A 13,849-nucleotide genomic window follows, 5' to 3' on the forward strand; every position below is an offset into this window, starting at 1 on the left:
TTAGGATATAAGCTCTCACGATGTAAAGTGGACACTGCCAAAACCCGTTTCAAGCCAAATTGGCGTATTTTCATTAGATATGTGCCGCATTAAAAGGGTGGGCTACATGCGGTTCTCCAAAAGACAAAGCAATAACTGGTAACATCTGTTGGAAAAGGTACTTCGCTTTCGTTGTAAATGGGTTTGCTTCACAAATATTATTTAGGAATATTAGTTTTCACGTTGTGTAGTGGACACTGCCAAAACCCGTCTCAAGCCAAATTGGCCTATTTTTAGAAGAAGAGTGCCGCATTAAAAGGGTGGGCTACGTGCGGTTCTCCAAAAGACAAAGCAATAACTGGTAACATCTGTTGGGAAAGGTACTTCGCTTTCGTTTTAAATGGATTTGCTTCACAAATATTATTTAGGATATTAGTTTTCACGTTGTGCAGTGGATACTACCAAAACCCGTCTCAAGCCAATTTGGCCTATTTTTAGAAGAAGAGTGCAGCATTAAAAGGGTGGGCTACGTGCGGTTCTCCAAAAGACAAAGCAATAACTGGTAACATCTGTGTGGAAAGGTACTTCGCTTTCGTTTTAAATGGATTTGCTTCACAAATATTATTTAGGATATAAGCTCTCACGATGTAAAGTGGACACTGCCAAAACCCGTCTCAAGCCAATTTGGCCTATTTTTAGAAGATATGTGCCGCATTAAAAGGGTGGGCTACGTGCGGTTCTCCAAAAGACAAAGCAATAACTGGTAACATCTGCTGGGAAAGGTACTTCGCGTTCGTTTTAAATGGGTTTCCTTCACAAATATTATTTAGGAATATTAGTTTTCACGATGTTAAGTGGATACTGCCAAAACCATTTTAAGCCAAATTGGCGTATTTTCATTAGATGTGTGCCGCATTAAAAGGGTGGGCTACGTGCGGTTCTCCAAAAGACAAAGCAATAACTGGTGACTCGATTTGGGAAAGGTACTTCGCTTTCGTTGTAAATGGGTTTGCTTCACAAATATTATTTAGGAATATTAGTTTTCACGATGTTAAGTGGATACTGCCAAAACCCATTTCAAGCCAAATTGGCATATTTTCATTAGATGTGTGCCGCATTAAAAGGGTGGGCTACGTGCGGTTCTCCAAAAGACAAAGCAATAACTGGTAACATCTGTGTGGAGAGGTACTTCGCTTTCGTTTTAAATGGGTTTGCTTCACAAATGTTATTTAGGATATAAGCTCTCACGATGTGAAGTGGATACTGCCAAAACCCTTTTCAAGCCAAATTGGCGTATTTTCATTAGATGTGTGCCGCATTAAAAGGGTGGGCTACGTGCGGTTCTCCAAAAGACAAAGCAATAACTGGTAACATCTGTGTGGAAAGGTACTTCGCTTTCATTTTAAATGGGTTTGCTTCACAAATATTATTTAGGATATTAGTTTTCACGTTGTGCAGTGGACACTGCCAAAACCAATTTCAAGCCAAATTGGCCTATCTTTAGAAGAAAAGTGCCGCATTAAAAGGGTTGGCCATGGCGGTTCTCCAAAAGACAAAGCAATAACTGGTAACATCTGTGTGGAAAGGTACTTCGCTTTCGTTTTAAATGGGTTTGCTTCACAAATATTATTTAGGATATTAGTTTTCACGTTGTGCAGTGGACACTGCCACAACCCATTTCAAGCCAAATTGGCCTGTTTTCATTAGATGTGTGCCGCATTAAAAGGGTGGGCTACGTGCGGCTCTCCAAAAGACAAAGCAATAACTGGTAACATCTGCTGGGAAAGGTACTTCGCTTTCGTTGTAAATGGGTTTGCTTCACAAATATTATTTAGGAATATTAGTTTTCACGATGTTAAGTGGATACTGCCAAAACCCATTTCAAGCCAAATTGGCATATTTTCATTAGATGTGTGCCGCATTAAAAGGGTGGGCTACGTGCGGTTCTCCAAAAGACAGAGCAATAACTGGTAACATCTGTGTGGAAAGGTACTTCGCTTTCGTTTTAAATGGATTTGCTTCACAAATATTATTTAGGATATTAGTTTTCACGTTGTGCAGTGGACACTGGCAAAACCCGTCTCAAGCCAATTTGGCCTATTTTTAAAAGATATGTGCCCAATTAAAAGGGTGGGCTACGTGCGGTTCTCCAAAAGACAAAGCAATAACTGGTAACATCTGTTGGGAAAGGTACTTCGCTTTCGTTTTAAATGGATTTGCTTCACAAATATTATTTAGGATATTAGCTCTCACGATGTGAAGTGGAAACTGCCAAAACCCGTCTCAATCCAAATTGGCCTATTTTCAGTAGATATGTGCTACATTAAAAGGGTGGGCTATGTGCGGTTCTCAAAAAGACAAAGGGATTGGAAAGATTTGATACTAGATGGGCAGCTTGTAGAGGGTTGGAAACAGTTGATACAACAAGGACAGTGTGTTCGGGGTTGGAGAGAATTGATACAACAAGGGCAGAGTGTAGGGGGTTGGAAACAGTTGATACAAGAAGGGCTGTGTGTAAGCGTTAGGAAACAGTTGATACATCAAGGACAGTGTGTAAGCGTTAGGAAACAGTTGATACAAGAAGGGCTGTGTGTAAGCGTTAGGAAACAGTTGATACATGAAGGACAGTGTGTAGGGGGTTGGAAACAGTTGATACAACAAGGATAGTGTGTAAGCGTTAGGAAACAGTTGATACAAGAAGGGCTGTGTGTAAGCGTTAGGAAACAGTTGATACATGAAGGACAGTGTGTAGGGGGTTGGAAACAGTTGATACAACAAGGATAGTGTGTAAGCGTTAGGAAACAGTTGATACAAGAAGGGCTGTGTGTAAGCGTTAGGAAACAGTTGATACATGAAGGACAGTGTGTAGGGGGTTGGAAACAGTTGATACAACAAGGATAGTGTGTAAGCGTTAGGAAACAGTTGATACAACAAGGACAGTGTGTAGGGGGTTAGAAACAGTTGATACAACAAGGAAAGTGTGTAGGGGGTTGGAAACTGTTTATAAAACAATGACAGTGTGGAATGGGTTGGATAGAGTTGATGCAACAAGGACAGTGTGTAGGGGGTTGGAAAAAGTTGATACTACAGAGACAGTGTGTAGGGAGTTTGGAAAAAGTTGATACAACAGAGACAGTGTGTAGGGGTGGAAACAGTTGCTACAACAAGGACAGTGTGTAGGGGGTTGGAAACAGTTGATACAACAAGGACAGTGTGTAGGGGGTTGGAAAGAGTTGATACAACAGAGACAGTGTGTAGGGGGTTGGAAACGGTTGATACAACAAGGACAGTGTGTCGGGGGTTTGAAACACTTGATACAACAAGGACAGTGTGTAGGGGTTGGAAACAGTTGATACAACAAGGACAGTGTGTAGGGGGTTGGAAACAGATGATAGAACAAGGAAAGTGTGTAGGGGGTTGGAAACAGATGATAGAACAAGGAAAGTGTGTAGGGGGTTGGAAACAGCTGATACAACAAGGACAGTGTGTAGGGGGTTGGAAACAGGTGATACAACAAGGGCAGTGTGCAGGGGGTTGGAAACAGCTGATACAACAAGGACAGTGTGTAGCGGGTTGGAAACAGATGATACAACAAGGACAGTGTGTAGGGTGTTGGACACAGCTGATACAAGAAGTAAAGTATGTAGGGGGTTGGAAACACTTGATACAACAAGGACAGTGTGTTCGGGGTTGGAAACAGTTGATACAACAAGGTCTGTGTGTAGGGGGTTGGAAACAGTTGATACAACAAGGACAGTGTGTAAGGGTGGAAACAGTTGATACAACAAGGACAGTGTGTAGGGGGTTAGAAACAGTTGCTACAACAAGGACAGTGTGTAGGGGGTTAGAAACAGTTGATACAACAAGGACAGTGTGTAGGGGGTTAGAAACAGTTGCTACAACAAGGACAGTGTGTAGGGGGTTAGAAACAGTTGCTACAACAAGGACAGTGTGTAGGGGGTTAGAAACAGTTGCTACAACAAGGACAGTGTGTAGGGGGTTAGAAACAGTTGCTACAACAAGGACAGTGTGTAGGGGTGGAAACAGTTGATACAACAAAGATAGTGTGTAGGGGGTTGGAAACAGTTCATACAACAAGGACAGTGTGTAGGGGGTTTGAAACAGTTGCTACAACAAGGGCAGTGTGTAGGGGTGGAAACAGTTGATACAACAAGGACAGTGTGTAGGGGGTTAGAAACAGTTGCTACAACAAGGACAGTGTGTAGGGGTGGAAACAGTTGATACAACAAAGATAGTGTGTAGGGGGTTTGAAACAGTTGCTACAACAAGGACAGTGTGTAGGGGGTTTGAAACAGTTGCTACAACAAGGACAGTGTGTAGGGGTGGAAACAGATGATACAACAAGGATAGTGTGTAGGGGGGTGGAAACACTTGATACAACAAGGGCAGTGTGTAGGGGTTTGGAAACAGATGATACAACAAGGAAAGTGTGTAGGGGTTGGAAACTGTTTATAAAACAATGAGAGTGTGGAATGGGTTGGATAGAGTTGATGCAACAAGGGCAGTGTGTAGGGGGTTGGAAAAAGTTGATACTACAGAGACAGTGTGTAGGGAGTTTGGAAAAAGTTGATACAACAGAGAAAGTGTGTAGGGGTGGAAACAGTTGCTACAACAAGGACAGTGTGTAGGGGGTTGGAAACAGTTGATACAACAAGGACAGTGTGTAGGGGGTTGGAAAAAGTTGATACAACAGAGACAGTGTGTAGGGGGTTGGAAACGGTTGATACAACAAGGACAGTGTGTCGGGGGTTTGAAACACTTGATACAACAAGGACAGTGTGTAGGGGTTGGAAACAGTTGATACAACAAGGATAGTGTGTAGGGGGTTGGAAACAGATGATAGAACAAGGAAAGTGTGTAGGGGGTTGGAAACAGATGATAGAACAAGGAAAGTGTGTAGAGGGTTGGAAACAGCTGATACAACAAGGACAGTGTGTAGGGGGTTGGAAACAGGTGATACAACAAGGGCAGTGTGCAGGGGGTTGGAAACAGCTGATACAACAAGGACAGTGTGTAGCAGGTTGGAAACAGATGATACAACAAGGACAGTGTGTAGGGTGTTGGACACAGCTGATACAAGAAGTAAAGTATTTAGGGGTTTGGAAACACTTGATACAACAAGGACAGTATGTAGGGGGTTAGAAACAGTTGCTACAACAAGGACAGTGTGTAGGGGGTTAGAAACAGTTGCTACAACAAGGACAGTGTGTAAGGGTGGAAACAGTTGATACAACAAGGATAGTGTTTAGGGGGTTGGAAACAGTTGATACAACAAGGACAGTGTGTAGGGGGTTTGAAACAGTTGCTACAACAAGGACAGTGTGTAGGGGTGGAAACAGTTGATACAACAAGGATAGTGTGTAGGGGGTTAGAAACAGTTGCTACAACAAGGACAGTGTGTAGGGGGTTAGAAACAGTTGCTACAACAAGGACAGTGTGTAGGGGTGGAAACAGTTGATACAACAAGGATAGTGTGTAGGGGGGTGGAAACACTTGATACAACAAGGGCAGTGTGTAGGGGTTTGGAAACAGTTGATTCAAGAAGGATAGTGTGTAGGGGGGTGGAAACACTTGATACAACAAGGGCAGTGTGTAGGGGTTTGGAAACAGTTGATTCAAGAAGGATAGTGTGTAGGGGGTTGGAAACAGTTGATTCAAGAAGGATAGTGTGTAGGGGGTTGGAAAGAGTTGATACAACAAGGACAGTGTGTAGGGGTTGGACACAGTTGATACAACAAGGACAGTGTGTAGGGGTTTGGAAACACTTGATACAACAAGGTCAGTGTGTAGGGGGTTGGAAACAGTTGATACAACAAGGGCAGTGTGTAGGGGATGGAAACAGCTGATACAACAAGGGCAGTGTGTAGGGGGTTGGAAACAGTTGATACAACAAGGACAGTGTGTACGCGGTTGGAAACAGCTGATACAACAAGGACAGTGTGTAGCGGGTTGGAAACAGCTGATACAAAAGGACAGTGTGTAGTGGGTTGGACACAGCTGATACAAGAAGTAAAGTATGTAGGGGGTTGGAAACACTTGATACAACAAGAACAGTGTGTTCGGGGTTGGAAACAGTTGATACAACAAGGTCTGTGTGTAGGGGGTTGGAAACAGTTGATACAACAAGGACAGTGTGTAAGGGTGGAAACACTTGATACAACAAGGGCAGTGTGTAGGGGGTTGGAAACAGTTGATTCAAGAAGGATAGTGTGCAGGGGGTTGGAAACAGTTGATACAACAAGGACAGTGTGTAGGGGTTGGACACAGTTGATACAACAAGGTCTGTGTGTATGGGGTTGGAAACAGTTGATACAACAAGGACAGTGTGTAAGGGTGGAAACAGTTAATACAACAAGGACAGTGTGTAGGGGGTTAGAAACAGTTGCTACAACAAGGACAGTGTGTAGGGGGTTAGAAACAGTTGATACAACAAGGACAGTGTGTAGGGGTGGAAACAGTTGATACAACAAGGATAGTGTGTAGGGGGTTGGAAACAGTTGATACAACAAGGACAGTGTGTAGGGGGTTGGAAACAGGTGATACAACAAGGGCAGTGTGTAGGGGGTTGGAAACAGTTGATTCAAGAAGGATAGTGTGTAGGGGGTTGGAAACAGTTGATACAACAAGGACAGCGTGTAAGGGTGGAAACAGTTGATACAACAAGGACAGTGTGTAGGGGGTTGGAAACAGTTGATACAACAAGGATAGTGTGTAGGGGGTTGGAAACAGTTGATACAACAAGGACAGCGTGTAAGGGTGGAAACAGTTGATACAACAAGGGCAGTGTGTAGGGGGTTGGAAACAGCTGATACAACAAGGACAGTGTGTAGGGGGTTGGAAACAGATGATACAACAAGGACAGTGTGTAGGGTGTTGGACACAGCTGATACAAGAAGTAAAGTATGTAGGCGGTTGGAAATACTTGATACAACAAGGACAGTGTGTAGGGGTTGGAAACAGTTGATACAACAAGGACAGTGTGTAGGGGTTGGAAACAGTTGATACAACAAGGACAGTGTGTAGGGGTTGGAAACAGTTGATACAACAAGGAAAGTGTGTAGGGATTGGACCAAGTTGATACAACAAGGACAGTGTGTAGGGGTTGGAAACAGTTGATACAACAAGGATAGTGTGTAGGGGTTGGAAACAGTTGATACAACAAGGACAGTGTGTAGGGATTGGACACAGTTGATAGAACAAGGACAGTGTGTAGGGGGTTGGAAACAGATGATAGAACAAGGAAAGTGTGTAGGGGGTTGGAAACAGTTGATACAACAAGGGCAGTGTAGGGGGTAGGAAAGAGTTGGCCTACTTTCTGTTAAGATTTGCCGAATTTGAAGTGTGAGCTATATGCGTTTCTCCAAACAACACAGCTATAACTGGTGTCTTCTGTTGGGAAAGGAACTTCGTGTTTGTTTTAAATGGGTTTGCTTCACAAATATTATTCAGGATATTAGTTTTGAAGATATGAATTGGATAGTGCTGAACCCGTTTCAAGGCCAAAATGCCCTATTTTCAGTTAGGATGTGCCCAATTAGAATGGTGGGCTGTGTGCGGTTCTTAAAACAACACAGCTATAACTGGTAAATTCTTTAGGGAAAAGAACTTCGCTTTTGTTTTATATGGGTTTGTCGGAAAAATATAATTTAGGCTATTAGATTTTTTATGATATGAAGTGGATACTACCAAATCACGTTGCGTGCAAAATTGCCTATTTTCAGTCAAGATGTGCCGAATTAGAAGGGTGGGCTGTGTGCGGTTCTCCAAAAAGCACAGTGATAGCTGGTAACATCTGTTGGGAAAGGAACTTTACTTTTGTTTTAAACGGGTTTGCTTTACAAATACTATTTAGGATAATAGTTTTCAAGATATGAAGTGGACAGTGCCAAAACCCGTTTCAAGCCAAAATGGCCTATTTTCAGTAGATATCTCTACATTAAAAGTGTTGTCTGTGTGCGGTTGTACAAAAAGCACAGCAATAAGTGGTAACTTATATTGGGAAACGAATCTTACTTTTGTTTTAAACGGGTTTGCTTTACAAATACTATTTAGGATATTAGTTTTCAAGATATGAAGTGGACAGTGCCAAAACCCGTTTCAAGCCCAAATGGCCTATTTTGAGTCCAGATGTCCCGACTTTGAAGGGTTGGCTGTGTGCGGTTTTCCAAAAAGCACAGCATTAAGTTGTAACTTCTGTTTGGAAAGGAACTTGACTTATGTTTCAAATGCGTTTGCTTCACAAATATTATTTAGGATATTCGTTTTCATGATATGAAGTGCATAGTACCAAAACTCGTTGCGTGCCAAAATGGCGTAATTTCAGGCAAGATGTGCCGAGTTAGAAGGGCCTACCCACCACTGATGTGTTCATCCAGTCAAGGTGGCTACCACACCTACCAATATCAGCACACAGTAAAGGTACCCCACCCACCACTGAAATCTGCCTTCAGCCGACATGGCTACCACACCTACCAATATCAGCATACAGTAAAGGTAGTTACCCCACCCGCCACCACACCTATCAACATCAACATCAACATACGGTGAATGTGCCTGCCCACCAAACACTGGAACCTGCATCCAGTCTAGATGGCTACCGCACGTACCAACATCACCATAAAATGAAGGTGCCCAGCCCACCCACTACTGATGTGTAGGGTTAGGGAACCTGAGCAAGAGTAGGGAACACCTTTAATTGTCTTTAGGTTTGGGAACCCGAGCAAGGGTAGAGCACTCTTAGGGTTGGGGGAACAAGGGTAGAGCACCCCTTTAAGTGTTTTAGGGCTAGGGAACTTGAGCAAAGGCAGAGCACCCCTTTCAGTGTCTTAGGGTTAGGGAACCTAAACAAGGGTAGAGCACCCCTTTCAGTGTCTAAGGGTTAGGGAACCTAAACAAGGGTAGAGCACCCCTTTCAGTGTCTTAAGGTTAGGGAACCTAAACAAAAGCAGAGCACCCCTTTAAGTGTTTTATGGTTAGGGGACCTGAGCAATGGTAGAGCACCCCTTTCAGTGTCTTAGGGCTAGGGAACCTAAACAAGAGTAGAGCATCCCTTTCAGTGTCTAAGGGTTAGGGAACCTAAACAAGGGTAGAGCACCCCTTTAAGTGTTTTATGGTTAGGGGACCTGAGCAAGGACAGAGCACCCCTTTCAGTGTCTTAGGGTTAGGGAACCTAAACAAGGGTAGAGCACCCATTTCAGTGTCTTAGTGTTAGGGAACCTAAACAAGGGTAGAGCACCCCTTTCAGTGTCTTAAGGTTAGGGAACATAAACAGAGGCAGAGCACCCCTTTAAGTGTTTTATGGATAGGGGACCTGAGCAAAGGTAGAGCACCCCTTTCAATGTCTGAGGGTTAGGGTACCTAAACAAGGGTAGAGCACCCCTTTCAGTGTCTTAAGGTTAGGGACCCTAAATAGGTTTGAACACCCACTTTAGGTGTTTTAGGGTTAGGGACCCTGAGCAAGACTAGAGCACCCCTTTCAGTGTCATAGGGTTAGCTAACCTAAACAAGAGTAGAGCACCCATTTAAGTGCTTTAGGGATAGGGAACTGAAGCAAAGGTAGAGCACCCCTTTCAGTGTCTTAGGGTAAGGGAACCTAAACAAGGGTGGAGCACCCCTTTAAGTGTGTTAAGGTTAGGGACCCTAAATAGGTTTGAACACCCACTTTAGGTGTTTTAGGGTTAGGGACCCTGAGCAAGACTAGAGCACCCCTTTCAGTGTCATAGGGTTAGCTAACCTAAACAAGAGTAGAGCACCCATTTAAGTGCTTTAGGGATAGGGAACTGAAGCAAAGGTAGAGCACCCCTTTCAGTGTCTTAGGGTAAGGAAACCTAAACAAGGGTGGAGCACCCCTTTAAGTGTGTTAGGGTTAGGGAACTTAAACAAAGGTACAGCACCCCTTTGGGTCTTTAGGGCTAGGGAACTTGAACAAAGGCAGATCACCCCTTTAAGTGTCTTAGGGTTAGAAACCTAAACAAGGGTAGAGCACCCCTTTCAGTGTCTTAGAGTTAGCTAACCTAAACAAGAGTAGAGCACCCATTTAAGTGCTTTAGGGATAGGGAACTGAAGCAAAGGTAGAGCACCCCTTTCAGTGTCTTAGGGTGAGGGAACCTAAACAAGGGTGGAGCACCCCTTTCAGTGTCTAAGGGTTAGGGAACCTAAACAAAGGTACAGCACCCCTTTGGTTCTTTTAGGGCTAGGGAACTTGAACAAAGGCAGATCACCCCTTTAAGTGTCTTAGGGTTAGAAACCTAAACAAGGGTAGAGCACCCCTTTCAGTGTCTTAGGGTTAGGGAATCTGAGCAAGGTAAGAGCACCCCTTTAAGTGTCTTAGGGTTAGGGAACCCGAGCAAGGCAAGAGCACCCCTTTCAGTGTCTTAGGGTTAGGGAACCCGAGCAAGGCAAAAACACCCCTTTAAGTGCCTAAGGGTTAGGAAACCTAAACAAAGATAGAGCATCCCTTTAAGTGTTTCAGGGCTAGGTAACTTGAGCAAAGGCAGAGTACCCCTTTAAGTGTCTTAGGGTTAGGGGACCTAAACAAGGGTAGAGCACCCCTTTAAGTGTTTTATGGTTAGGGAACCTGAGCAAAGGTAGAGCACCCCTTTAAGTGTCTTAGGGTTAGGGGACCTAAACAAGGGTAGAGCACCCCTTTAAGTGTTTTAGGGCTAGGGAACTTGAGCAAATGCAGAGCACCCCTTTAAGTGTTTTATGGTTAGGGGACCTGAGCAAAGGTATAGCACCCCTTTCAGTGTCTTAGGGTTAGGGAACCTAAACAAGGGTAGAGCACCCCTTTCAGAGTCTTAGGGTTAGGGAAACTGAACAAGGTTAGAACACCCACTTTAGGTGTCTTAGGGTTAGGGACCCTAAACAAGGGTAGAGCACCCATTTAAGTGTGTTAGGGTTAGGGAACCTGAGCAAAGGTAGAGCATCCCTTTCTTTGTCTACGGGTTAGGGAACCCGAGCAAGGCAAGAGCACCCCTTTAAGTGTCTTAGGGTTAGGGAACCTATACAAGGGTGGAGCACCCCTTTAAGTGTCTTAGGGTTAAGTATCCTAAACAAGGGTAGAGCACCCATTTAAGTGTTTTAGGGTTAGGGAATTTGAGCAAAGGTATATCACCCCTTTCAGTGTCTTAGGGTTAGGGAACCCGAGCAAGGCAAGAACACCCCTTTCAGTGTCTTAGGGTTAGGGAACCTGAGCAAGGTAAGAGCACCCCTTTAAGTGTCTTAGGGTTAGGGAACCCGAGCAAGGCAAGAGCACCCCTTTAAGTGTCTTAGGGTTGGGGAACCCGAGCAAGGCAAAAACACCCCTTTAAGTGCCTTAGGGTTAGGAAACCTAAACAAAGATAGAGCATCCCTTTAAGTGTTTCAGGGCTAGGTAGCTTGAGCAAAGGCAGAGCACCCCCTTAAGTGTCTAAGGGTTAGGGGACCTAAACAAGGGTAGAGCACCCCTTTCAGTGTCTTAGGGTTAGGGAACCCGAGCAAGGCAAAAACACCCCTTTAAGTGCCTAAGGGTTAGGAAACCTAAACAAAGATAGAGCATCCCTTTAAGTGTTTCAGGGCTAGGTAACTTGAGCAAAGGCAGAGCACCCCTTTAAGTGTCTAAGGGTTAGGGGACCTAAACAAGGGTAGAGCACCCCTTTAAGTGTTATATGGCTAGGGAACCTGAGCAAAGGCAGAGCACCCCTTTAAGTGTCTAAGTGTTAGGGGACCTAAACAAGGGTAGAGCACCCCTTTAAGTGTTTTATGGTTAGGGAACCTGAGCAAAGGCAGAGCACCCCTTTCAGTGTGTTAGGGTTAGGGAACCCGAGCAAGGCAAAAGCACCCCTTTAAGTGTCTTAGGGTTAGGGAACCTGAACAAGGTTAGAACACCCACTTCAGGTGTCTTAGGGTTAGGGACCCTAAACAAGGGTAGAGCACCCATTTAATTGTTTTAGGGTTAGGGAACCTGAGCAAAGGTAGAGCACCCCTTTAAGTGTCTAAGGGTTAGGGGACCTAAACAAGGGTAGAGCACCCCTTTAAGTGTTTTATGGTTAGGGAACCTGAGCAAAGGCAGAGCACCCCTTTAAGTGTATAAGGGTTAGGGGGCCTAAACAAGGGTAGAGCACCCCTTTAAGTGTTTCAGGGCTAGGTAACTTGAGCAAAGGCAGATCACCCCTTTAAGTGTTTTATGGTTAGGGGACCTGAGCAAAGGTAGAGCACCCCTTTCAGTGTCTTAGGGTTAGGGAACCTAAACAAGTGTAGAGCACCCCTTTCAGTGTGTTAGGGTTAGGGAACCCGAGCAAGGCAAAAGCACCCCTTTAAGTGTCTTAGGGTTAGGGAACCTAAACAAGGTTAGAACACCCCTTTAAGTGTGTTAGGGAACCCGAGCAAAAGTAGAGCACCCCTTTAAGTATCTTAGGGTTAGCTAACCTAAACAAGAGTAGAGCACCCCTTTAAGTGTTTGAGGGTTAGGGAATCTGAGCAAGGATAAGGAACCCCTTTCAGTGTCTTAGGGTTAGGGAACCTTAACAAAGGTAGAGCACCCCTTTTGGTGTCTTAGGGCTAGGGAACCTGAGCAAGGATAAGACAGCCCTTTAAGTGTCTCAGTGTAAGTTAACATGAGCAAGGATAGTGAACCCCTTTGAGAGACTTAGGGTTAGGCAACTTGAGCAAAGGTAGTGAACTTAACTGTCTTAGGGTTAGGAATCCCCTTTAAGTGTCTTGTGGTTTGGGAACCTGAGCAAGGGTAGAGCATCCCTTTAAGTGTCTTAGGGTTTGGAAGTTTTCACATAAGAGAACCAAGGCATAGGTACAATGCCCCTTCTGGAGTCTTAGGGCCAGGGAACCAGGACATGGTAGTGCTCCCCTTTACAGTCTTAGGGTTAGAGAATCAGGGCAAGGGTAGGGCTCCCCTTTTACAGTCTTAGGGTTAGAGAACCAGGACATGGTGGGGCTCCCCTTTTACAGTCTTAGGGTTAGAGAACCAGGACATGGTGGGGCTCCCCTTTTACAGTCTTAGGGTTAGGGAACCAGGACATGGTGGGGCTCCCCTTTTACAGTCTTAGGGTTAGGGAACCAGGACATGGTAGTGCTCCCCTTTTACAGTCTTAGGGTTAGAGAATCAGGGCAAGGGTAGGGCTCCCCTTTTACAGTCTTAGGGTTAGAGAATCAGGGCAAGGGTAGGGCTCCCCTTTTACAGTCTTAGGGTTAGAGAACCAGGACATGGTGGGGCTCCCCTTTTACAGTCTTAGGGTTAGAGAACCAGGACATGGTGGGGCTCCCCTTTTACAGTCTTAGGGTTAGGGAACCAGGACATGGTGGGGCTCCCCTTTTACAGTCTTAGGGTTAGGGAACCAGGACATGGTAGTGCTCCCCTTTTACAGTCTTAGGGTTAGAGAATCAGGGCAAGGGTAGGGCTCCCCTTTTACAGTCTTAGGGTTAGGGAATCAGGGCAAGGGTAGGGCTCCCCTTTTACAGTCTTAGGGTTAGAGAATCAGGGCAAGGGTAGGGCTCCCCTTTTACAGTCTTAGGGTTAGGGAACCAGGACATGGTAGTGCTCCCCTTTTACAGTCTTAGGGTTAGAGAATCAGGGCAAGGGTAGGGCTCCCCTTTTACAGTCTTAGGGTTAGAGAATCAGGGCAAGGGTAGGGCTCCCCTTTTACAGTCTTAGGGTTAGGGAATCAGGGCAAGGGTAGGACTCCCCTTTTACAGTCTTAGGGTTAGAGAACCAGGACATGGTAGGGATCCTCTTTTTCCAGTTTTAGGGTTAGGGAACCAGGACATGGTGGGGCTCCCCTTTTACAGTCTTAGGGTTAGGGAACAAGGACATGGTAGTGCTCCCCTTTTACAGTCTTAGGGTTAGAGAATCAGGGCA

This window comes from Haliotis rufescens, unplaced genomic scaffold (genome assembly GCF_023055435.1).
Source record: "Haliotis rufescens isolate VD_foot unplaced genomic scaffold, xgHalRufe1.0.p SCAF_184, whole genome shotgun sequence".
Classification (NCBI taxonomy): domain Eukaryota; kingdom Metazoa; phylum Mollusca; class Gastropoda; order Lepetellida; family Haliotidae; genus Haliotis; species Haliotis rufescens.